The sequence below is a fragment of the Ictidomys tridecemlineatus genome, chromosome 4 (genome assembly GCF_052094955.1).
Source record: "Ictidomys tridecemlineatus isolate mIctTri1 chromosome 4, mIctTri1.hap1, whole genome shotgun sequence".
NCBI lineage: Eukaryota > Metazoa > Chordata > Mammalia > Rodentia > Sciuridae > Ictidomys > Ictidomys tridecemlineatus.
The window spans coordinates 50,437,367-50,464,502 of NC_135480.1; positions in this window are offsets into that span (position 1 = coordinate 50,437,367).

Here is a 27,136-nt window from a genome sequence, read left to right on the forward strand (position 1 = left end):
ATTTGAGACTTCTGTGTATGTGGAAATGGATGAATGAGCCAGGTAATTAATCAACTGAGCTTCCAAGTGGTGGGGGGAGGAGAGAGTGGCCTCTGAGTCCCAGACATGGGCCTACAGATGCAGGCTGGCTGTCACTGTTGCTCACCCTGTGCAGGAACACGACTGAGCAGCGTCATCACCCGTGCTGTGCAGAGCCTGCTGCCTGCCTGCCCTAGGGATGTGCTGCCTCCAATCCTAGGGCTCCAATCCTAGGCACTGAGGTGCAGCAGCAAAACCTCCCGGGTCACTCCTGAGGGCTGCATGCTCCAGGATGACAACTTGCTACAAATCAGGATAGATGTCAGTTGGGACCCAGTGGTGACTCGGGTCACCCAGAGTAATTTAAAGTATGAATTGATTTCTCAGCTGGAGACAGTGTCGATGTCCTGCTTCTTATTTGTGCTTCATTGTGCATATTACCTCATGTGGAAAATTAACAGGCGAATTAACCCGCCACACAGCCCAGGCTGGAGGAGCTGACTGGGCTTCTGCTTGCAAGGCATGCTCTGGAGGTTGGAAGGAGGTGGGTAAAAGGCCAGAGCAAGGGGAGGCCCAGGCCCCAGGTCTCTGGAAACTTCCAACCTGCATATGAGCCACATCAGTTCTAGGGACAATGGAAAGTGAAATTTATGTCATTCAATGAGATCTGTGGCTTTATGGTGTTTATGGTGTGATACTGGGTGAAAGAGTAAGTTAAACACAAGCCACATCAGAGCTTCATTTCCTGGCAAGAGTGCCCATTTCTCTGGGGATTCTGGAAGTAACTCACTTTCTCTGTGTTCATGATTTTCTCTTCCCAGTTGCTTGTAGTGGCATCTTCTGGCTTTTGATCAATATCATTTGCTTAAGTCTCATCCGTGTAAAAGGTCTGATGGGTCCTTCAGCCCCTGCCTCTAGTTCTTCATGGTCTGCTCTCTTCTTTATTTCCGAAGTCCCTGAACCCAACTTTCTTTTAGTCCTTCCATGTTTCATTCAGCCCCAGGGTCTTGGTACACATAGTACAAAGACCTTTTCTCCAGGCCAAACTCCACTCAGTTTAAATGTCACTTCCTTGGGGAAGCCTTTTTCGATTTCTCATCTCTCACCTTGCACCATGATCTCAACCTCCTGTATTTTCTCCGTCAACAGCATTTGTCAAAATGGTAATTAAATAATTAGTCTGCACTTGGTTGCTTAATGACTGCCTTTCCTGCCCTGTTATTGGCTTCAGGGAGCAGAGACTCTGCAGCCTTGTTCCCTTTGGGTTCTCCTGTGGTGAGCGACTGTCCAGGATGAATCCTCAAAAGATGTATTGGATGAATGAATTAAGTTCTATGTAGATTTTTTTTGTGTGTGAGATTTTGAACTTGGCATTTCTAGGACAAACATGTTGATTACTAAGTACATTTAGTTTCAAGAATCACATTATAACCCGTATATAATCCCACATATCACACGGCGTAGTCTTGGCATGGTGTTGATACCGCTGGTTACTGGTGACAAGTTCTGCTCCGTCACATGTTGAAGTATAACTTTAGAGAAGCACGCTGAGGCAGGCATATAAAGCAGGATTTAAAAAGGGGTAACATTGACTTCTCCCAGGAGGGAGAAGGGGGCCATAGCTGGTATCTTTGTATCCCAAGAAGCAAGTTTATATATCTTAGGCTTCCTTTGTTCGTTCTCCTGCTCTCTTCTCCTTATCTCTCTCCTTCCTGTGTAAGTGACTAGGCCCAGGGGGTACTGGTGGAATGGCCAAAAAGTGAGAAGCAGATGGACTGGGGGTGAGGTGTGGAGAGGGCAGCAATTCCTGGGACAGGTTACCTTAGCAACGGATTGGAGCAGTGGCAGGTTATCTTGATAGGGTGGAGGAAGGTTGGCAGTCTCCAACCTTCCAGACTCACTCATATTGGTCTCCTTGATGGACCTGACTTGATTTACCTATCTGTACTGACTGCCTGTCTAATTCTGGCTTTAGTGTCCCATGCACAGCATAGTTCAACAACCAAAAGAAAGTTTCCTTCCATTTCCAGGTTATTTTCCTTTTCTCTTCTGACTCCCTTACTCCCAGCATTTTATTGGTAGATTGACTTAATTCTGGTTGCTTGATTGAACTAGGAGTATAATGACAGCCCCTAACTGCCAGGGACTGCTAGGTAGATTAGTTATGAGATTTTTTACTATAGTCCAGAAAGGAGATTACAGGAATTTAGAAAACAATCAGACAGACACCTTTTAAGATAATTTTTTTAGGAATTAACTTGATAAGGGATGTCAAGGACATTTGACGTGGATACCTCATGTCAATCACAATCCAGATTGAGGTGGACTTTTGGCTACTTGCAGCAGAATCATCCTGATTGATAAAGAGAGGTCCAGTGGGAGCTCAGTGGGCACAGAAGTGCCTTCTGGCTTGCTGGGGGCTGTCCAGTAACAGGGGTCACAGGCCCATGGCATTGTGTCTCTTAGTTACCTTGTAGGGCACTAGGACTCCCAGCTTCCCTTTGGAGGTGTCAGGGATGAAACTGAGGCAGGTATGGGTATCTCAGCAGAAAGTGACCCAGATTAAACATTCAATAATGAGTCTCTATTTGGGGCTTTCAGTCTGCATTAAAATGAGATGGTAATATTTACTGATTTTTTTTTTAGAAGTCAGCTTATATTCTATTCCTGCTCTCCTTAGATAGTCTATTTTGAGGAATCTCCCCATCCCTGAAGAAATGCTGTATTGCAATAACAGCAATGAAAATCAACATGTAGGAAAGGGAGGAAAAAAATCTCCTATTCTTGTCCCACAACTAACAATCAAATTGTTTTCTTTGCCCATGCACCCGTGAAATTCTTGTCCATGTTCATGCAAAACTGTACAGATTGGTAATCATAGCCAGACATCTTTGGTATTTTTACTGAAATATGACATCCTTGTTGGGAAGTGTCCCAATCTGTACAGCCTGATTATTTTTCACATGTGTTCATATGTGTAACTGTTTCCTAGTTTGAGATATGAAACATTTGCCAAGGTATCATTTTATAGTTTGACTTTTAAATTTACTATCATATGAGAAGTATGTTACTCTGATATGTGTCCTAAGAATTTTTTTATTATGCTACATGGCCTCATATTGCTCAGGAAAACTTAGTCAGATGGCTGTATCCATACATAGCTGGGACAACTCACATAATTGGGCATGAAGGTTGTTTATCAAATTCTTCCAAATCATAAATAAGGCTTCAATGATCTATATAGTAGAGGTTAGAAAGTGGCAGCCTATAGACTGGATCCTCCCCATCATGCTCATTTTTCAGGCTTATTTGGTATTGGTGCACACAAGTTTTTGTTGTTGTTGTTTTTGTTTAAATACTTTAAGTTGTAGATGGACACAATACATTTATTTTATTTATTTATGTGGTGCTGAGAATCAAACCCAGTGCCTCATGTGTGAGAGCAAATGCTCTACCATTGAGCTACAACCCCAGCTCAAGGTTTTTTTTTTTTTAATAAGAATATTTGAGTTTTGTTGCAAACTTTAAAACCACAGACAGCTTACGTGGAAATCTTCATTTTGCTTCCTGGATAAAACAGATCTGGTCTCACCACCACCTTCCCAGTGGTAGCAGTCCTATAGAGCTGAGTAGGGTCTGCCTCCTTCTCCTCCATAACTTTTATAAGGAATATTCATTAATTTATACATCTTCCTGGACCCCGCAGGCACTTGAGTTTGCATACCAGGCACATGGCTTCCTTTTTCTTGATGCCTATAAAAAGGTCATTTGTGCACGAGGTTCCTGATGACCCCAAGGAAATAATACGAGTAGGTTCAGAAGGGCACAGTGGAAAAGTCACAGCTGCTGTGTCCAAGAGACACTTGTGGCAATCTCTGCTCATGATGTTGGCCTGGTCATGTTTGGCTTTGAACCTTGATTAATTCAGGTTCCAAGTGAAAACAGTGATGTCTGCTTTCATGGAATGATTCCAAGGATCTCATAGGGCTCAATACACAGTAGGCAATCAATTAATGAATGTTAAGTACAAAAAAAAAACCTGTTGAAAATTGGTTTTGATGGTTCATTTATCTAATTCTAGTTCTTGGATGGCAAAATTTATTTTGATAAAAATAAGATTTAATTTCCTCTGAATTTACTGTTCATTGAAAAGATCTCCAGAGATACCTATAAAGTTTTAATAAGAGCACCAATAATAGACATAAGTGAGTACAATTTAATAATGTTGTGTCTGAGTGTCTGAAGAGTGACCTTAATATTATGATTTAATAGAAACTGTAAATTAAAATGTGCTGCACAGATTGACCATGCTAAGGAGGTCAAGATGGCAGAGAGTTGATCCTTAACCTTGTAGTAACTACTGTTTCTTTAGGAGGATCTTGATCTCCATCTGCCCTTTTTGGCCTTCTTTAGTTGTTAATACGTCCATAGATTCTTTGGGGAGCAATACACAGAGGCTTGCCCCAGGATTTAGAACACATAATGTGTTGACCCCAGTAGAAGAAGCCTTCCTAGAAGTTGCTTTGCCTCTTTCTCAGAACATAGTCCTATTATCTCCTGGAAATCATTCCACCCATCCAACCCATCAGAAAGTCTGTCAAGTTTTTCTAAATGTCTTGCAATTCAATTTATTTTCTTCTATGTAGACCCAGCTGTGCCCCACCCTACCCCCGCAACTCAGCCACAACACATTCTCCATTCAGTAGCCAGGGTGATCTTTAAAAGTCTCAACTCATAGTACATGAGGCTCTGCATGATCTGCCCCCATCTCCTTCCTATTCATGCGGTGTTCTCACCTTATACACGACTCCAGAAACACTGATCTTCATGTCAAATTCTTTCCCAGCCCTGAGGTTTGCACATGCCTTGTCCCTGCCTGAATTCCTGGTTTTACCCTCTAGTCCCTCTCTCTGTGAGATTTCTTTTTTCAGTTCTCAAATTTGATGTTTCTACCCCATGTAGAAAGTTCTTCATTTTTTTTTCTTTGCAGCATCCTATGCCTTCACACCCCACAGACTCTGTGGTGATTTTGTCTGTTTCCCTGTTTGGTAGTCTACCTTCCTGCAGTAACATAAGTTTCACAGGGTCTGGGGACACATCTCTCTCATTTGTCAGCTATATCCCAAGCTGTTAGTACATTGCTGGGCAAATAGTAGTCATCAGTAAGTGTTTATTGAATGAAAGAATCGATGGATGGGTGTAACTGCTGTGGAGGTTGATACAGAAGATTTTCATAGAATGTGATGGCTAGAAAGAACTTTAACATAACCAGTTAAACCAGAATGTAGTATGTGTTTGATATTGTGCAGGGAAGTGTTTCAAAGGGTCTAGGAAAATTGAGAACTAAAGACCAATATATGGTCAGCTTATCTCTAGCACTGTTCAAGAGGGACCAATTAGCATGTAAATTTTTCTCTGAAAATTAATGGCTCAGGCCTTGATTTATCAATCAGTGCCTGTGAATTTGGTTAGCATGAATTAGAGCTTTTGAACTTGATCAATTCTGAGAGAGCTGACAAATCTCATCAGTTAAAGATGTGATGTCCTTGGCCTCCTACTGTACTTAGCCTGGCTCTGACTCTGATCTCCCTGTACTCTCACTTGTGATATTCGGAGTTGGTCCTGTCTATTTCTAATTACTTTCTGACTTTGGCCCTTCCTCCATTCAGCTTTCTATCATCTCCCTCCTCCCTATTGTAGGTCCTGATATAATGAACTCAATGCATAGGTTTCTAACTTAAGAGCCAGTAAGTCAGGGTATGTGTTCACATCAATAAGCTAAAATTAGCTGGTTTTTAGATGTGTGACATTATTGGCTGGTTGGCTGCCCCTACTGGAGAAATGTGATATTACAACCCAGCTTTATTAACCTAGGAAAGAGGCAAATTCCTGGAATTTGTCAAGTGGGACTTAAGGAATGTTCAGATATGGAAGAATAATGAGTTCTGGAAGCGCAGAACAAGGTAAATCAACAAAATGAGAAATATGCAAAAGAAAAGTAAATGTCCAAATGTGAGATGTTTTCCTTTTAGATCAGGATTAGCTCGTTTCCTTTTATTATTCTGGAAAACATAGAGGAAATTTCTCTTCCTAGTCTCCATTTTAAGCTCCCTGGTCTAGATTATCATTACTTCAAGACCAAAAAAACCTTCTTGTGGGAGCTCTTGCTGAGATCTGATAACTTATAGCTCAGGAGAATGAGAGTTCTCAAAATCCTAGATCACACAAGGCTATGTAATTAGTTACTGTGTTCACTTTGTAACCCAGGCCTACACAATAAGTGTAGCATTAAGTAAAGTTATGAAGTTGAACACGTTTGTTACCTATAAACTTGTTTATCTTGTCTGTGTCACACACAACTCTCAGAACCTCCACCAATTCCTCTTTCTTTAGGTCCTCACCTCTCATATTTTTTGAAGGAACAAAATAGAAATAGTGATAGTAACAATAAAGATAAGGGATCAATCAGGATTCACACAGGAAAAAAAGAGATCACAAAGACTTAGGTCCAGATCCCAGATTTCCCACTTACTATTTGTGCATCTCTGAGATTATTTCCTCTGTACAATATTGATATTGCAAGGTCATTGTGATGATTCTGTAAATGTATGCAAAGTGACTTTCACACTCCATAAACATTCTTTCCCCCACTTCTCAAGTACGCGAACCTGTTTTAAAATCATCTGTAAAGGATTAAAACCAAGAAATGCTGCTTGAATGAGTAACACCAGGCAGTGGGTGGCATGGATATTTTTGGATTGCAGATCCTCCACGTGCTCCTAACACGTAGCATGGGGTGACTTCCTACTCTTGCCTGCACACAATGGCAGCTGGGCTTTGTCACTGCAATTTTGGTGATGAGCATCCTGGTCTTTGGCTCTGGCTTAGATGGGTAATTGATTCTATTCAAAGATCTGATGGAAGAGAGACTTTTTGATTTAAGTTCTTTTTAGTTCTATTAAATTTTCCTTGAATCCGTTCCTTCCTCTCCAGCCCCTTCACTGCTGTCATGGTTCGAGAACTCATCATTTCCTGCACGCATCACTGTGTCAGCTCCTAACGGTTCTCCCTGCTGCTGGGCTCTTCCGCTCCTATCCATCCTTCACAGAGCAGGCAGAGTGATCTTTCAAAAACATGCATATGATGCTGTCAACCCTTTGCTTAAGAGCCTTCAGTGGCAATGTGCTTCCCAACCACGGCGGTTCTCAGTTTCTGGTGTCATGACACACTGGTTTGTCACATCAATTCTGAGGCAGATTCATCCATCCGTTCAACAAATATTTGTTGAGCATCTCTTTTGTGTCCGCTATTGCTATGATGTTGGGCTACATCAGTCAACAAAACAGACAAAAATCTCCATGTTGTCAGAAACCTGTTACTAACAAGAGTTAAATCCCTAAAGATTATGAATAATTTATTTGAATATTATGGTCGATAAATTTTATTTCTGTAATAACATTACCCTAAATCACTTGCATGGTGAAGCACTTCTTGGTGGGGAATGGAAGGGGGGATTTATAGCTAGTAGTGGGGGGATTGCGTGTAAATCTGTGTATGCTTTTGGCAGTGTACATAGGAACAATTTCGTAGTTTATCTGAAGGAAAAAATGTTAAATATTGCTGCTTATCCACAAGATAAAGTACAAAATTTTTAAGTTTCGTTGCTTGTCCTACCAGTCCCAATCTCTAGCACTCTCTGCCTTGTATTATACACTTGCTTGTTCTTACCCCTTGAAGATGTTTTGACATTGGCTTGACTTTGCACCCACAGAAGGGTGTAAATATACAAATCATTTTCTTCCTTGGTGACAGAGGTCCTATTTATGTGAGAGAAAGGACTAAGTTCACATTGAAAGCTGATAATAAGGAGTGAAAGGGGAATTTGATGGGATCTTTAGAATACTGTTTGTGGGTTATATTGATAGTGTTTTGATGAAGTACGTTTCTTCAGAGTTGATGGAAATAGACACAGTCATATGATAACCAATATGTGTGTTGGTATTATTTAATCAAAAGTGTATAATAGGCACATTGGAGGATGGAATAATTTGGAGGATAAGGAAGAAGTATAATGCTGTGTAGGAATCAACCTCATTTTGTCCATGTGTGAGAATGGAATGGATGGAAAGGAACTGGAGGAAAAGACCTTTACTGTCTGTAAGACACAAGACAACCCTCAGGAGATGCCTGGGGAACTCAGGCCTGATGGGTTCCTGAAAACAATCAGAATTGCTCTCACATCACAAAGTAGACTTCCAATCCACTTGTGTTTACAGCCGTGACTCTGAGCCACAAGCTCATGACCAAGTCCTCCTGTGATCAGAATACAGATTTCCTCCTGAGTCTTTCAACTTCTGATGTTGAGACTTGTCTTCCCACATGTGACATAAAAGGTGATGCTTGACACATCTGTGGCAGCTTGAAGAGGGAGAAAGGAAGGTATCACAGGATACCTTGTCCAAGTTTTTATAAAATGGCATAAAAGGCAAAACTAAAAGTTAGCACAGATATGGCTTGTTGGAAAAGATCTGGTCAGGAGACAATAGTTTGTGTTTGGATGGAGCTTCTCCTATGTTGTTTCTTCCAAGAATATTAAATATGACTGGTTGATGGTTTATTAGGACAATCCTTCCAGAGGTGTGAGAAAACCAAGACAACCCTAGGAAGGATTTAACAGAGGTAAGGGCACAAGGCCTGGAGTCACTCAGTACATGAGGATGAATACAGCAAGCAGGCCAAGTTGTCCAAAGCCTGTAATTATTCTGGGGTAACTTGGGGGGCTGTGTCACAAGGTTCTTAGGGGCAGGATGTGTTGGAGAGCTTTGCCCCCCGCTTCTGAACCTATAAGCTGGGCTCAGCAATTCTCTCTCCAAAAGAACCACTGCAAATTGATCATCATAGCCAAGGCATTGACGCTTGGCCTCTTTCCCACAGTAGATGAAAAGCAGTGAGGGGCCATTCTGGGTGACCCTCACTTTGTAATTAACCCTCCTCATTAGCGGCTCACTTGCTTCCTATGGGCAGTACGCACATGTTTGTGGTTATGTAACTGCCAAACAGGGCTGGGCAAGCCATTTGTTGGCATCCTAATTGTCTCCAATCACAGGGAAATGAATTGCAGTGAGAAGAGTAATGAGAAGTGGAGCACCTGGCAGCCGGCCAAGGCTCCAAACTGTCAGCTTCGAGTCCCAGCAGTCTGCCTTCATGCAGGGCCCTGGAGGTGGACTTGGGCTGGTGAAGGAAGGCTATGGGGCTTCAGAGAGGGGGTTGGGGTCCAGGGAAAGCGTGCTTGAGCGAGGGAGAGAAGAGGAGGGATTCAAGCTCTTTCCTTGCTTTGTAATCTCTCCTTTCCCCTCCTCTCCTCCTTTCATTTCTTCCGATCCCCACGAGTTTCCAATCCCACTTTAGCAGTGCTTTTAGTCAGGGTCTCTAGGGAATCAGATGAGTGATGTATGTGTGTGTGTGTGTGTGTGTGTGTGTGTGTGTGTGTGTGTGTATGAGAGGGAGAGAGAGACGACAGACAGATAGACAGACGGACACATACCTATGATAAGATCTTGACTAAGAAATTCACAGTCTGCCACCTGCAAACCTGGAGATCTGGGTTTCAAGATCTGAGAACCAGGAGCCCTGAGAGCAGGAGAATAATCACATCCCAGCTCAAGCAGTCAGGCAGGAGTGAATTCAACCGCTCTCCACCCTTTTGTTCTATTCTGGCCTTCCTGGATTGGACGAGGCCACCCATGTCTGCTTTACTCAGTCCACCAGTTCAAAAGCTCATCTAAACACCTTTGCTAAGGTGGTAGCTTATGGCCTGGTCAAATTGGCACATAACCACAGCAGTGATTTTGAGAGCACAGGAAAGTGAAGAGAGGGAAGGGAAGGAACCACGGAGAAAGGAGAAATATACATGGGTTTAAATGAGGAAAAAAAAAAAGATTGCAAAGCACTTTTATTCTCCATCCCACTTTGGGATTGCTGATGCTGCTAGTGGTTTGGCCAGGGGATTATGGGACAGCAGCTGGACCTGTCCCTCTGTTGTGGGTGCAGTAGCTGCCATTGTAGATCTTTTGATGATGGGAACTCCATTGGTGAGTGACAGTCCATATGGAAATCCTAGAGCCTGAAGTCTAGTTAAACTTCTGTGAGTGAAATCAGAAAGAATAAAATGTCATAGAATGAGATTGGCTCTCTATAGAAATGTCCCAAGAGTTAATAAAATGGGCAGTTAGTAAAAGGCAGTCAGTAAAAAGGAGTTTAGGAGGACCAAGTCAATCAAGCCTCGGTCAAACTGAAGAATCTACATCTTTATGTGCTTTTCCTTGGCTGCAACTGAAATCTGATGGTAAGTCTGCCCAAGGGAGATTTGCCCAAAGAGAGGGCTGGTCTGCGATAAGCTTGGAGGGGGGATTCTTACAGCCAGTGTTGCCGGTGAGTACCCTGCACTGTCTTGGGAAGAGGGTCTGAGAATCAGGCACAGTGTTCTTGACCTAGGAAAGTGCTCCTGTTAATGGACAAGGGTGTTTCAGAGGCTCACAATGGTCAGCAGAAATGTACTTCAGGGATATGCAGCATCCTTTAATTTTCAGACTCATATATACATTCTGTAAATAGATTTTGGGCACCAACAGTATGACAGGCATTTTGCTAATCACTGGGACACAGCAATGGACAAAATGCATATGGCCCTTCTCCTCACTGAGCTTTTAGTTGAGCAGAAAGTATAGGAAGTTATTCAAGAAAGGCCCAAGGAGAGGGACACGAGATTACAGGCACTGAAAGAGAGGGAGGATGGCAGGAGGGGAAGGTGGATCCTAGATCAGCTGAGAGCTTTGAGAAGCACCTAGCACATGGCAATACTATCTAGAATATATGCTGATGATGACGACGACGGTGACAAAGATTATCTATCCCTTTGGGCATACGGGAATAATTCAGTTCTGGATCTACATAGTCAATAACCCCATCAAGACAGAGAGAGCCTGGACCACCAGCCCAATGCCCTACACATCTCCATCTCATCTGTTTATAGCATCACCTCAGGTGACAGGAGCTTGATGGATGCCAGAGATCCTACATGAGGAAGTAATGAGGTCTCCTGCAGAAAACACATTTTCCTTCCACCATTCACTGCCAAACAATGGTAGATGCTCAATCAATAGTTGATAATGATAAGTGATAAATTAAAACTGATTAGGGAATTCTTCCCATTATTTGTGTGTCTCCATTTGAATAAGCTAAAGTTTTTCACGAAACTTTTTGTTACCAGTAGAATCTCAGAGGATCCTCTAATAACAACCCTGACAGGCAAGGTTTCAAACAAACATTAATTAAGTCTCTTAACAACCTTGTAAATCAGTGTGCCATATGGCAATTATAAAAAAAAAAGAATAATTTTAGTGAGTAAGAAATTTTAAAATGATTGCTTACTTCATCACAACAGAGAGATCATTTACATACATGCAAAAATGAATATTTAGATCCATAGATAAGACAGAAATGCTTGGCTAATGTCTGAGTCATAATTAGTTGTCCTTTAAAAGGTCATTTGATCCAGGGAATACTGGGAGCAGGATTTCATTTTGATCTCTTGAGAGAGGAAAGGTCTATGTGTTCTCTGCTTTGTATTCTAGTTCATATGCCTTGTCCTAGACCAGCATGGTCTAATACAATTTTCTGTGATGATGGAGAAGTTCCGCATCTGTACTGTCTAATATGAAAACCACTAAAGGCTACTATAACTGAGCAACTACAATTTTAATTTAATTTTAATTAACTTAAATAGCACATGTGGCTAGAGTCATTGCATTGCTGTGCAGTCTTAGGCTGTGGTTCATGGGTTTGGAAAATTATTGTAATTTGGAAGGGGATGCAAAAATGGATGTTAATATATTGTTAGCCAGATTGCAGTCTACATGCAGAGTGCGGACGTTGTCATAATGATAAGTGCTACGTTTGGATCTGAAAGGTCCTCCAGAGACCCATGTGGTAAAGGCTTATTTCCCAGGGTGGTCCCATTATGAGGTGGTGGAATCATTAAGAGGTGGGGTCTAGAAGGAGGTTTAAGGGTCACTGGATCATACCCTCAAATGGGGGTTGTGGAACCTTGGTATCTTGATCTTTATTTTTTGATTTCCAGCCAAATGGTAATCCATTTGGTATTCACACGAGGTGAATGGCGTTCCTCTATCACATGTTCCTGCCAAGAGGTACTGTGCCACCGTGGGCCCAAAGCAATGAGGCCAACTGGTCATGGACCAAAATCTCCAAGAAAAGCCTTTTTCTCTTTATAAGTTGGTTATCTTGGATGTTTATTATGGTAATGGAAAGCTGGTGAACACAAAACTGGTACTAAGAATTGGAGTCATTGCTGTGACTGTACCTGATGATGCGGTATAGAAGCCATTGGTACCTGAGGATGTGTTTCACAGGAAGAGTTGGAAAAGTTTGGAGAATCAAGCCTAAAAAGGTCTAGAATGCTAAAAGGGGAGTTTAACTGGAAATCTTAGTGGAAGCTCAGAAGACCAGAATTTGGATAGAAATACAGGCAGTAAAGGTCAGGCTGATGAGGTTTCAGATGAAAGTGAGGATTCTATTGGGAATTTGATTAGAGGACACCCATGTTATATCTTGGTAAAGAATTCAGCTGCTTTATATCCATGCCCTGAGACTCTGTGGAAGACTGAGTTAAAAGGAGACAAACTTGTTTATCTCGTAGAGAAAATTTCAAGGCAGCAGAGCATACCTAGGCAATGGCGTGGGCATTGCTGGCTGCTCTTAGCTATATTGACAGTGAGAAATGGGAGCAAAAATCAGAAAAGAAAGATTTAAAAAATTCAGTTGGCAAGAAAAGGAACATGTATAAAGGTGCCCCCAAGGAAGGTGCAGAGATTGCTGTTATAAAGTCAAATGCTTTGCACTGGGACAATAAGAAAGCAAGATCCCACCCATTTCATCGCAGGCTTAGAGATATAGAAATGCATACTTGTTTCAGAAACTTTCTAGAGCAATCTCTGTTACCAAAAATATTAAGAAACCTTTGAGAAGAAAGCCATGGGGCACTCAGCCTGCCCAGGACCACCACTGGAATCATCCCATATGCAGTCAGTCAGGCACCCAGAGGTCACTGCTGCCATGGTTCAATGGAATCCAGGTATAGCTCATGCCAGGGCAGACCCTGGTGTCGTCCACATAATGTCAGGATGGCAGGCATGCAGAAAGCAAGAGTTATGGGAGTGTTTACCCTGTGCCAGTATATCTTCGAAGAGTGTAAATTCTTCTTGACTTTTATAGAAGCTCACAGCTGCATAAGTCCTCTGAGACTTTGGACTTGGACTTTTGAGCAATGCTGGAATATTTAATGCCGTGGGAATTCTTGGGGGATGGACTGAATGAATGCATGTTGCTTGTGAGAGAACATGAGCCTTTGGGCAAATCCAGAACACTCTAGTTCAGATATGGAATGTCCCCTAGTGTGGATCCAAAATGTCTCCCAAAGACCTGCATGTTAAAGATGTGGTCCCCAGTTGTGGTGCTATTAGGAGGAGGTGGACTCTTTAGGAAGCAAGGCCTGCTGGGAGGTTTCAGATTACAGAGGGTATGCCTCAAGGGAGATTCTCAAAGGAGATAGTGGGACCCTAGTTTCTTCCTTTTTTCTATATAACACCCAACCATGAGGTAAAAGGACTTCCTTCTCCATCTGTTCTTGCCACCACAGGCCTATGGTAATGGGACCAATCAACTCATGAACGAAAACCTCCAAAATAATATTTGAGCCAAAATAAACCTCTCCTTTTTTATAAGTTGATTACCACCTGTAAAAAAAATACAGCAATATTTTTGTTATTGTAACAGGAATCTGACGGACACAGTAAGATTATTTTTTATTGCCGTCATCACAGGCAATTCATTCAAAAAACATATACTGAGCACCCACAATTAGACTCTGTACTAATCCAAAGGGTTATCCATGAGACTAGTCATTGTTTTGGTTTAAAGGTGAGTGGGGGAAATGAGAAGATTAAAAGATAGAGAAATTTGTAATGTTCTTTATATTGTGGGGTAAGCATACGAATTATGGTAATATGGGGGGCAACTAATTAAGCCTGAGGACATATGAAGGTCACAGAATGCATCCCAGAGAAGGAGTTTCTGAATTGGTTCTTGTAGGACCAGTAAGGATTCTCCTGGGTGATGAAGTCCAGGGAGGTGGGGGCTCATTCCAGGTAGACAGATTGACACAGCTAATAGCATGACAGTGCTAGGGAGCATGGCCTTTGGGGGGACTTCCAGATATGTGAGAAGTGTCATGTGGGACACACATGGAATTATCCCTTTACCCAGCATATCTACACTGCATACACTATCTGTCCACTGATTACTAAGACATCCTCTAGGTTATCAGACTGTTGTGGTATCACAATGCTGTGTTGCAGTCACCCTTATTTTACTTATTAATGGCTCCAAGATGAGAGTGGTGATGCAAAAGAGGCATAAAACATCCAAGGACAGATTAACTGTGGCACCATGTGGCAATACTGCAAGGCCAATAGGAGAAGCCATAGTATATATAGGGTTTGGTACTATCCATGGTTTCAGGGATCCCCTGAGGGTCTTAGAACATATCCTGCATGTATAAGAAGGATTATTATGTCTATTATCAAAGGTATAAAGGTAGAGGCTTGATCATAATTTGGCAAGGATGCTGTGGGGGGATGACCTCAGTGAATGAGGAACTAGCAACAGACGGATCAGACTCTGGGTTAGAACATTGTATGAGCTCTCTGCTGGGTGAGGTTGACAAACCACTGCAGTGTGAAGCTCAGTGTGGGAACTTCAGACTGCACTTGGGCATACTTGAGGGAATACATAATCCAGACTTCTGGAAAGCTGGGAAGGTCACTCATAGGAAGTCATGTTTGAACAGAAGCCTGGGGGATGAACAGGATTTAGCTGGGGGAAGAGGGTTGGGATCGAGGGAGGCAGATCATTCTGATTCGCAGTTCTTGCAAAGAATTATCTGTCCCAGTTGTCGATATTGCCAAGGTTAAGAAACCGTGACCTAGAGTCAATCTGCGATCCGTGTCTTGAGAGAGATGGTGAGCCTCATGATATTTCAAAGTGTCAGGGCTTTTTTCACCTCCTCATTTTAGATGTGATCTACAACCGTCAACTGTTACAGTTTTTGACAGGGCTTCAGACACAGTAGTGTAGAAAAGAGAGCACAGCCACGCTCTGTGATACTGAATTTTTTTGACACTCAAGTCCTGGGAAGGCAGGGGAGAAGTGTATGTGATGCAGAGAGATTAAACTGCAGGGAGGGTCCTCTCCCACCTCCTGGCACCTTCTGGGGAGGGCTCTATCCAGGAAGGAGTGAGGATACAACACCTGCTCATCATCCCCTGAGATACTCCCAGCTTAGGCTATCAGGACTTTCTGAAAGGCACAGGCTGAGCCTGCACAATTTCTGGGTGAAGAGGGTGGAGAATGAGAAACAGATTTATGGGAGGCATTAAAGACCTCTGGGCATTTTGAGGAAAAAATGGTATCGTGACCTGGTTTCCATGGACAAATTCCAAGAATATGCTTACAAGTTTGGACTTCCCCCCTAGGGTAATGTACCATAAATGTTCAGTTAAATGTTAAGAGAACTGAAGCTCCGTTTTATGATTAACTTGACCTAACTTTATTTGTCATGATCTTTTATATTACAGACTTTATAGTCACCTCCAATGCCTTCTATGGCTGTTGGAAAATTTATCCTGCTTCAACATGATGGGAAGTTGGCATGATACAACAACAACAACAAAACCAGAATTTAGAGACAAATTATGAATCCCAATATGTACTTAATTAGTTGTGTGAACTAGGTTGCGTACATAACATCCATCTCTGAGTGCTTCCTCATTCGAAATTTAGGGCAACATCTGTCTCAAAGTGCCTGACACAGTGTCTGAAATACAACAGGTGCTCAATAAATGTTTATTTCCCTTTAAATTTTTACTGTGTATATTTAAGCCAAAATATGATGTTTTGGTATACACGTAGATAATGAAATAATGTAGCCAAGCAAATTCACATATGTATCTTCCCATACAGTTGCCAATGTTTTGATGTTAACAGTACCCCAAAATCTATCCTTTTAACCAAAATCCCAAATATGATAAAATACCATAATCCTTCCCTTATCTACAGTTTAGTTTTCCATGGTTTTAGTTACTCATGGCAAACTGAAGTAAAAAAAAAAAATTAAGTGGAAAATTCCAGAAATAATTCATAAGTTGTAAATTTATTCTGAGTAGCATGATGACATCTCCCGCTGTCCTGCTCCGTCTCACCCAGGATGTAACTCAAACCTTGCCCAGTGAATCCACACTGTATATGCTGAACACTGCCTAGTAGTTATCTAGGTTATCAGACTGCCTGCTGTGGTATCATGGTGCCGTGTTCAAGTAACTCTTACTTTACTTATTAATGGCCCCAAATCACAAGAGTAGTGATGCAAAGGAGGCACCGAAGCATAAAAGACGGAAGGGCGGATTAACTCTGGTACTCTCTGGCACTGTGTGGCAATGCTGCATATAGTATATGTAGGGTTCAGTACTATCTGTGGTTTCAGGCATCCACTGGGGGGGCTTGGCACATGTGCCCCATTGAAAAAAGGGGAGATTATTTTATCATTAACCATGCTTCTCCTGATGTACCATGGCTCTTGAGACTTCTTCATCCTGTGTAACGGCTACTTTGTATTGCCCAGCATCTCCCCATTTCATCCTTTCCTACCCCTCCACTCCTCTTTTCCAAATGCGCAGATCTTGCTTCTCTTTTCTCTGCAACCATGTCCCATAGAAATGTGTTACATTTGATGGTTATAAATTACATTTAAAACAAAGAAGAAGAAAAAAAACCCTTAGTCCTATAGCTTATAGTATCAAGAGGTGTGCTATATTTCATAAACAGGAATTCTAAATTAACTCCCAGCTAGAAAATACTGCTTGTCAGTTTTCAACACCCATTTCCTTTTAAAGACTCGTGTAGGGATGTAAAAATGGAAAACATGTTTAAACAGTCACATTCCTGACAAACCCTGGACATTTTCAGTTGTGCAAACTTTACAATTTGAATAACTTTTATTAAAAAAAATCATGGATTTTATGTTTCCCATGCACAGCTCAGGGCTGCCTCAGTAAAATGTAGATTCCTTAAGCTGGAAGAAACCTTAATGTGCTAATACCACGGTGCCGTGGTGTATTACGGTTCTGCATCACTGCGACCTAAATATCTGATAAGAACAACTTAGAGGAGGAAAAGTTTGTTTTGGTCATGGTTCCAGAGTTTTAGTCCATGGTCAGCAGAGTTCATTGCACTGGGCCTAAGGTGAGGCAGAACATTATGGAGGAGGGTGTGGAGCAGGAGCACGGCTCAGTTCATGACCTCCAGGAAGCAGAGGGAGAGGGTGGGGGGAAGGGGCTGCAGGCTATGAGATGCAGTTACCAACCAGCTGGTCCATTCAAACTTGAATGGACAGGTTAGGTGACAGCTCTCACAACCTGATCACTTCACCTCTGAATATTCTTGCACTAACACAGGAGCTTTTGGGGGACACCACAAATCTAACCATAACATACACATGGGCCATCATCAGGGTTGTTGGTTGTCCCTATAAGCTAGTTTGTTAAGGAAGCTCAGCAAGTAGAAGTGATTTGCTTGAGAGGTGGTGACACAGTTACTGACAAGGACGTTATATTTGTCTCCTCAAGGCTCTCTTTTCATATGGTGCTTGGAGAAGGTCACGTGCCTCTGTCTTGATCAACTGCCAAGCAGCAGGGTATGCAGGGAATTTGGCTTCTCTGGCCCCTGGCCTTCCCGCTGGGTCCCCTTTTGTGTGTAACTTCGCATATGCAGTTCCACTGGGGCCATGAGCTGTGAGATGACCTTGCCAGCCAAGCTCCATATCCAAGGGTCTGGCAGAAACAGAAAGCCAAAGCCAAGGGTGCCCTGATGGGGCTCCTACATGGTGGCGCTGGGTCAGGCCAGGCAACCTGGTGTGGGAGAGAGTGCAGCTCAGAACCCAGACCGTTTCTTGAAACAGCCTTAACCCGAGGTGGTAATGGAGGGTCTGTACAGCAGCCACGGAGGATTGTCACTCAGCAGCACCGCGGTTACCTTGACAAAGCAAGGCTGATTGGAAATTAAAATGCATGGAGTCGTGTGGGGAGTGTTTTCAAGAAGAAACAGAATCAACTTAGTGGCACCACTGAGGCTCTTACAGCCGAACACCAGATGCAGGATTTTTCAAGGAAACCACAAGGCTCTCTTCTTTCCTGGAGCAGAAGATTTAGTGCTTAGGTTGGTTACAGTGAAGCTATTTTAGGAGACACTGCCAAAGGCTGAGCAAAGAGGCGTCAGAGAGCTGTGTCAAAATTGATGCAGACCTGGCACCAGGACCGGTTCGGACAAGTGGCCCGTTGATCCTCTCTGGATCTGTTTGCCTGACCCATGGCGTGTGTGTGTGTGTGTGTGTGTGTGTGTGTGTGTGGGAGGGTGGGGATGTCTTGGGGCCATCCTGCTGTCCCGAACCAAGTATCTGCTATACTGTGGGGCGTAGGGGACCCGTATATCCAGTGAGTCACCACTTTTTTTCTAACCCTGATGTTCTGGGTGAATAATTCCCAGCCATGAGGAGAACAAGAGGCCTGTACTTCCCGCTCCCTGCACCCCGCCCCCCCCCCCATCTTCTGGCAGGAGGCTTGGCCAGATTCCCTTTCCCTGAACTCCTGCCATTAAAAAAAGGGCATGTGTGGTATGTGCTGTTACTCAGTATTCATTATGCATGAATAATGTGTGGTTAATAGATCTGAATTTCCCTAGTAAATTTTTATGTAAATTTTTACATAAAATACACAATACACACGCACACAAATACACACTCGTACAAATACACAGATGTATGTACACACACACACACACATACATGCATATATAGTAATGGTTCCCCAAAATGTTCACATCTTCAACTCTGGAAGCTGTGAATGTGTCATCTTACATAACAAAGGGACCTTTGTAGATGTGATTAATTTAAAGATATTGAGATTTGGAAATCATTCTAGAGTATTTGGATAGGCCTAATGTAACTATAAGATAATTACAAGAGGGACACAGGAGGAGTTCAAGTCAGACAAAAGGGATATATATGGTGACTAAGCAGGAGGTTGGAAGATACTCTTGGAAGATTGAGGAAGGGGCCATCAGCCAGGAGTGCAGATGCTTATAGAAACTGGAAAAGCACAAGGAAGCAGGTTCTTCTGTAAAGGCGCTGGAAGCTAATGTGTCCCTGCCAATTCTGTGGTTTTAGATGTCTTCTGACTTCCATAGCTGTAGATAACAATTTTTTTTATTGTTTCAAGAACAAAAATCAGTCTATTACAGCAGCTACAGGAAACCAATACACACAAAACACATATTCTAAGTTATAAAATTTGAGGATTATAAAATTCACATATATATAAACATGTAAAGTGGAGACAGCAATAACTCACACGTAGAATAGTAGTTATGACCAAAGACCGTGGTTTCTGGAGCCAGCTCTGCTACTTTCCAACTGTGGCCTTGGGCAAGTTAACCTTAACCTCTTTGTACCTCAGTTTTCTCTACAATGATGATACGATTCTGCTTCTTAGGGTGGAAGTAAAGATGGAAATGAGGTCATGCATTTCAGATACTTATAAGAGTGCCTGGCTCTTACTGGGTACCATATTATATATCATTATTCCAGTTTTTCAGATGAGAAGACTGAGGTTGGTTTCCTCCATGGCCATGCAGATCTGAGATGGCATAGCTGGGGCTAGACCTGGTTAGTTAGTGCAGCTCCTCCTGGCTCTAATACCAGCCTGTCTCATCACATAGAGGAAACATCCTTCCCAGCCCTCAGTTACTGCCCACATCAAGGCAATCCTGTGAACAATCTGGTATTGACCCCTCCAGGTACGGATGCATGCACACACAATCACATGATCTTAAAAATAAAATAAAGTCATACATATATGTGGTTTTGCAACCTAGCTATTCATTTGTTATATGATGAACATCCTTTTTGTTAAATTTATTTAAATTATAGAATATTAGAGAGACACATTGTTTTTGAAAAGTTGGGACATTATAAGTAAAACTAGAGTCCCCTTCAACCACTGCCTCTAATTCCTCTGTCTTAAGATAACTACTCTTTGAGTGCTCTCCATACCCTTCCAGATTTTTCCTTTAAATAACTTTGCACACTTGTACGTGGGCTAGCAGTAAATATAAAATTTTTTGATTTTGTGTCCATGTTCTTAACATAAATTGCATTATGCTCTAAGGATTGTTTGGAAACTTGGCATTGTATTTCTGAGATCTATCTACACTCATGAACATAGAGCCAGTTTATTCCTTGTAATAGCTGAATTGCATTCTGCCACATTATATTTTTCCATTCCATTATTGGTAGACCTGTAGGTCATTCTCAATTTCTTGCTATTAGAATGCTTCAATTAGCTTCCTTATCCAGGCTTCTGGCTTGAATGTGAAAGTGGTTCCCTGGGTAGAGATCTGGAAGAGGAAGTGTTGGGTCATAGGGTGTGCACATTTGCAGTTTTAATAGACTCTACCAAATAACCTTCCAAAGTGGTTGTCCTCATTTATATCTCTTACAATAGTGTTCAGGGTGGGGAGACTTTTCTCTACACTATCACCAACATTTGATTTTGTCAGTGTTTAACTTTTGCAGATCTGATGAGTGCAAATAGATTTTTTTTGGTTTTACTTCATATTTAAAAATGTTTATCAATTAGATAGTGGAGCAATTTTTCCAACTGGCTATTTGAATTTCCTCTTTTATAACCTTCTTGTTCATATTCTTGCCCCAATTTTTTCTTGCATTGCTTGTCTTTTTTTCATGCATTGTAGGAGTCTTTGTGGATATCATTCTTCCCAAATACATAAAGGTCTCTTTGATTGTTTTTGTTAATGGTTGTGTAGTATTCCACCATGTACACCAAACCCTGAGGCTACATCTAACTCTCCAGCTGTGTCTGTACATGAGGATTGTGTTTGGAGACATAGCCATGGTCACCCTTTTACATGTTGTCCATGGCTGATTTTGTGCTATAACAGTAGAGATGGGTAGTGGAGACAGAGACCAGATAGCCTACAAAGTCTAAAAATATTTACTATCTGACTCTTTACAGGAAAGGTTTGCTCTCATACAGATAAATCATAATTTATTCAGCCAGTTCTCTTTCAGTGTATGTATAGGAAATTCTGTAGTTAATATCATTGGGCACACACAGGTTATATATTGCTGTGACCATTTCTTTTCTTATTTTTCTTTATTAAATTATTTATTTATTTTAATTTGTTATACATGATGGCAGAATGCAATTCATTTCATATTACACATATAGAACACAAATTTTCAAGTCACTGGTTGTACACAAAGTATTTTCACACTATTTGTGTCTTCATACATGTACTTAGGGTAATTATGTCTAACTTATTCTACTGTCGTTCCTACCCCCTTGCCCCCTCCCTTACCCTCCCTCCCCTTTGCTGTATCTAAAGTGCCTCCATTCCTCCCATGTTCCCCAATCATTGCTATTATGAGTGAGCATCCTCATATTTAAAAAAGAATTCTGCCTTTGTTTTTTGGGGATTGGCTTACTTCACTTAGCATTATATTCTCCAACTCCATCCATTTACCTGCAAATGCCATGATTTTATTCTCTTTTAGTGCTGAGTAATGTTCCATTGCGTATATATACCAAAGTTTCCCTATCCATTCATCTACTGCAAGGCATCTGAGTTGGTTCCACAATTTAGCTATTGTGAATTGTGCTGCTGTAAACATTGATGTGGCTGAGTCCCTTTAGTATGCTGTTTTTAAGTTGTTTGGATATAAACGAAGGAGTGGAATAGCTGGGTCAAATGGTGGTTCCACTCCAAGTTTTCCAAGGAATCTCCATACTGCTTTCCAGATTGGCTGCACCAATTTGCAGTCCCACCAGCAGTGTATGAGTGTACTGTTTTCCCCACATCCTCGCCAACATTTATTGTTGTTTGTCTTCATAATAGTTGCTATTCTGACTGAAGTGAGATGAAATCTTAGAGTAGTTTCGATTTGCAATTTTCTGATTGCTAGCGATGATAAACATTTCTTCATATATTTGTAGATTAATTGTATATCCTTTTCTGAGAAGTTTTTCTGTTCAGTTCCTTGGCCCATTTATTTATTAGATTATTTGGGGTTTTTTTGGGGGGGGTGTTTAGCTTTTTGAGTTCTTTATATACCCTAGAGATTAGTGCTCTATCTGAGGTGCAAGTGGTAAAAATTTGCTTCCAAGCTGTAGGCTCTCTATTTACCTCACTGATTGTTTCTTTTGCTGAGAAGAAGCTTTTTAGTTTCAATCCATCCCATTTATTGATTCTTGGTTTTAATTCTTGCTCTATGGGTGTCTTATTAAGGAAGTTGGGGCCTAATCTGACATGATGGAGGTTTGGGCCTAAACTTAATGAAAGACCTCTACAATGAAAACTACAACATGCTAAAGAAAGAAATTAAAGAAGACTTTAGAAGATGAAAAGATCTACCTTGTTCTTGGATAGGCAGAATTAATATTGTCAAAAAGACCATACTACCAAAAGCACTATATAGATGCAATGCAATCCCAATCAAAATCCCAATGACATTCCTCATAGAAATATAAAAAGCAATCATGAACTTAATCTGGAAAAGTAAGACTCAGAATAGCTAAAGCAATCCTTAATAAGAAGAGTGAAGCTGGTGGCATCACTATTCCAGGCCTTAAACTATACTACAGAGCAATAGTAACAAAAACAGCTTGTTATTGGTAACAAAATAGATCTGTAGACCAATGGTACAGAATAGAGGACACAAAGGCTAACCTACATAACTACAGTTATCTTATATTAGACAAAGATGCCAAAAACATACATTGGAGAAAAGATAGACTCTTCAACAAATGATGCTGGGAAAACTGGAAATCCACATGTAACAACATGAAATTAAACCTCTATCTCTCACCATGCACAAACCTCAATTCAAAGTGGATCAAGGACCCTAGGAATTAAACCAGACCTTGCGTCTGATGGAAGATGTGACCATTTCTTTGGGATGGATTCCTAAAAGTGGAATTACTGCTTGTCAGACTGCTGGGTTTAGTAAGACTTGCTTCATTTGAACTAGAAATGCTTGCATTAGAGAATATTTTTAAGAAGGCTAATTATTTCACTAGGATTAGTGATAACTTTCTAAATGTAGTAGCTGTAAGGTACCAGGCATGGTTCTGGGTGACTTCCTTGTATTATCTCACTTAATCCTCCCAATAATCCTGAAATTGATATTAAGCATTGCCTTTGATGTGAGGAACTCAAGGTTCAGTGAAGTTAAACAGATTGCCCAAAGCTACAGAACTGGTGCATGATGGAGCCAAGATCTGAACCTATTTCTCTGACTTTAAAGACCTCATGCTTTGTACTACACAGTATTATCTCTTAGTGAAAAACTAGGTGTGTAAACAATTGGCAAAACAGACTTAAAAGTGGTAATTTTGCATATTTTTTCTTGGTTAAATGATCAGGTAACAACATTCGTAATTAATGCAGTAAGTTTCTATAGACAGATGGGTTAGATTAAAGTAATTTTATGACTCTTAAAGACTGTTCGTTTTCTTAAGGAAACTAAATATTTCTTTTGCAAACTTATTTATGCTTCTAGAAATAAAGGCACAGCTGTTGTGTAGTAGAAGAAATACTGGATTTAGAAATCTGAATTTGGAAAAATTATATTTTCTGCTTCCGCCTAAGGTTGCTGTGTGACTGTGGGTATATTTCCTGTCCTATCTGTGCCACAGCTTGTTCACAGAATTGTGAGAAATCAATGTGAACGACTGTATCGTACTTGACCCTGGTGCCTCGTACATAACAAAAGTATAATTGTAAAGCTCTTTGTGCCTTGAGGATATTTCCAGAAGGAGGGTTTCATCCTGGGTACACTTCAAGGTTCAGGTTCTGCTTTTCTCTGAAACCTTTATGCCACCCCCTTGACCCATCCTAGCATTTAAATAGTATTATGCCTGGTCCACTGGTCTCATTTAATCCTCACCATCATGCTGGGAGACAGGTGTGTCTTCCATTCCTACAAGGCATAGAATGGATAAGGAAATGGAATGAAGGCCCAATCAGTTACAAAGCACATGTACTGGGTAGGTAGGAAAGCTGGACTTGAATCCACACCTCTGAGCTCTTAGCCACCATGCTTTCTCTTCTCCCTCATTTGGGAAGCCTTCATAAGGAGGGTTCCCCACTAGGACTAGGCACATGCTTATTTCCAGTTGCAGGTTTCAGGGTAGAGAATTTGCCCTTTGGGGCATGCATTACACTGGTCCTGGACCATGGTGCATGCTAAATGGTCCTCTCAGCATCTGGAGGGTAGGATTGTCTTTCTTGAATGCCTGGCACCAGGTTATCACATCTGCCTTGGGAAGCCTGATTTTACATGAGATTTCAGGGAACCTTCCCAGACATAAGAAAGCAAGATCTGTCGTCTGACCATTTTGATTTGCATGCTGCCTTTCTTGTGTTAACAAAAGGGTCTCTTTCACCCCAACCTGCTGCCTAGCATCCATGTCAGGACCGAATCAATTTGTCCATGCCACTCTTTTGGGACTGCTGTCATTTTTTTTTTTTTTTTTGGTTTTAGCTGCCTCCCTGAACATCTTGTTCACAATATAAGCTCCAAATGGCCTGGAACTTGTCTTTTATAGCCTCTGCCAGATTAAACATTTAGAACATTATACACGGGCTTCAAAAACAATTGTGTAGTCTTCAGCCAAGCAGCATATTGATTTCAATTTAGGCAATTGCACACGTTTTCAGGTCTTGGGAGACTCTGGGTTTTACAATGCTAGAGGCTCATGGCCCTGCTCCCCATTCCTCATTCTCTCCTTGGACCTGGAGAAGCCTAGAGATCCTGGGGTGGGAAGGATAGGCCTCCTTCAATACACTTTATTTTCTCAGGTTTCGTTCTGAAACTGCTAAGAAGGAGAAAGGCAGTAAGGTATTGTCAGAATAGTGTGGGAAGAACTGGGTTCATATCCTTGCCTTTCTATTGAATGACAAGAGGGCAAGCCATTTCACTTTCTAGACCCTAAGTGGGGATAATGAGGGTACTTCACTTACAAAGATATTCCCATGAATGATCAGGTTGCTAGAACATCCTCAATGAAGTTTGAGTGGATTTACAAAGCTTTTTTGTTAAGTGACTAACAATGGCAGGGTATTTTAATGCCCAAGAAATTTTCTTCTCACAGAAAGAAGACATCCATCTGTCACTGACTGCAGGGAGACAATAGGGCCTGTTGCATTTTGCATTTGGGCAAAAATAGTGGTTGATGGTGGGTAGCTTCATCCATGAGCCATGTCCGGGGATTCAATAACTAGCCCCAGAACCCAATGGCAGCTTCCGTTTTGTGTCTTCAACATGTGTTTGCAGAGTTCTTACCCTGCATCGGGCTCTGAGTTGCTGCCAAATGGCCATGACTAATATGCCAGTGTTTGCTTTTAAGGAACACACCATTTAGGGTGGAAGACAGACGTGCATAAAGCTAATTTCAATGCAGTCCTCTGGCAGCTGTTCTCAGAGAACATCCTCCAAGGCCAGGAAAAAGCTGCTCTGTCACCTTGTCTTCTACTCTCCTAGGGAGGAATCACAGTAGCAGAGCTGCTAGGGACAGAAACCTAGATACAGTGGCTTAAACACATCGTCAAGTTGTTTTCTGTCTTCTAAAAGAAGTCACATCAACATGCCAGCAGGAAGAAGGGACAAAAGGGACCACTCTCAGCTGAGCCAGTCCTCTTTAAAGTGGTCTTTCCAGCAGCTTCTATCATTTACCTCTCATTGAGACTCCCTGGAGCACTCTCCTACCCTCTGCTAAGGAGGGAGGGGGGTGATTATGGGATGGGCAACTGGTGTCATTGCATACTAGAACTTTAGCTTTTTCTCCCTCCTTGAGATTTCTGCCATCTGTTTAAAAACAAAGACGGATGAGGGAGATGTCAGGCTGAATGAAAAATGAAGTTTTGTGGTACAAGGTGGGATACATGTGCTTTCAGTGACATGCTTAATGTTGATTTGTGCTCCTGGTATGATGAGCTAAGCAGGTGGGAGATGGGGAGGAAGTGGAATGGCTGAGCTGACTTGGCGGCTGACTTTGAAGGAAGTGGCTTTTGGGGGGGGGGAATGGGCTTTGGGAATGACAGCCACATTTCCTATAATCAGAAAAGCTGGTTTTCCTCTCTTTAACTGTGACAGAGAAAGCAAGAGAGAACACCAGGAGGTAGTTGGTATTCTAGGCTATTACTTTGGCTAAAATGTCTTGACCTGAATCTTTAGCAGCAGTAAAAGGAGTTTCGCTACTTCAGCAAACTGCCCGAGAGGCCCCAGACCGCTGAATGAGCTGCAGCTCTCAGGAATGAGCCTGGAGTTCATGCTATGGTCCTTTTGCATTCTTAAATTGACCTGTCATGATGGTAAGAAGCAATTGTGTCTTTCACATCAGAATAATTTTCCTTCTTAAAAAAGCTTCTAACTCTCATTGCAGAGAAATTAAATTAGGATAACGAATAGAGTTTGATAAGTGGAACTTTGCCTCCCTGTAGAGAAATAGCTGAATGTCAGCTAAAAATGAATGCTGCAGTACCTTGAAGAGTTTGATAAATGATAGCTATTGATGACCCATTTTGTGGCGAGGTACTCAGAGGTGTGGGAGAGACAGGCAATGAGGGCTATTGCAGCATTCATGCCCTTCTCTCCCTCTGTCATGCTTCTGTTGACGACACTGCCATTTGGACACTGTGGGCAACAATCTGTCCTCCACCCTCTGCTCCCCCACCCCCTCACCAACCCAAATGCAGCAGGTTCCTAATTGTCTCTATCATCCCTCCTCCTAGACTGTTTTTCATCCAAATTAAACTCTGCATGACATTCTTGACTCTACCCCAAGCCCCCAATTTCAATCAATCACCAAATTCTGCTAATTCAAGAGCAAGAATTGCATGGTTGGGATTG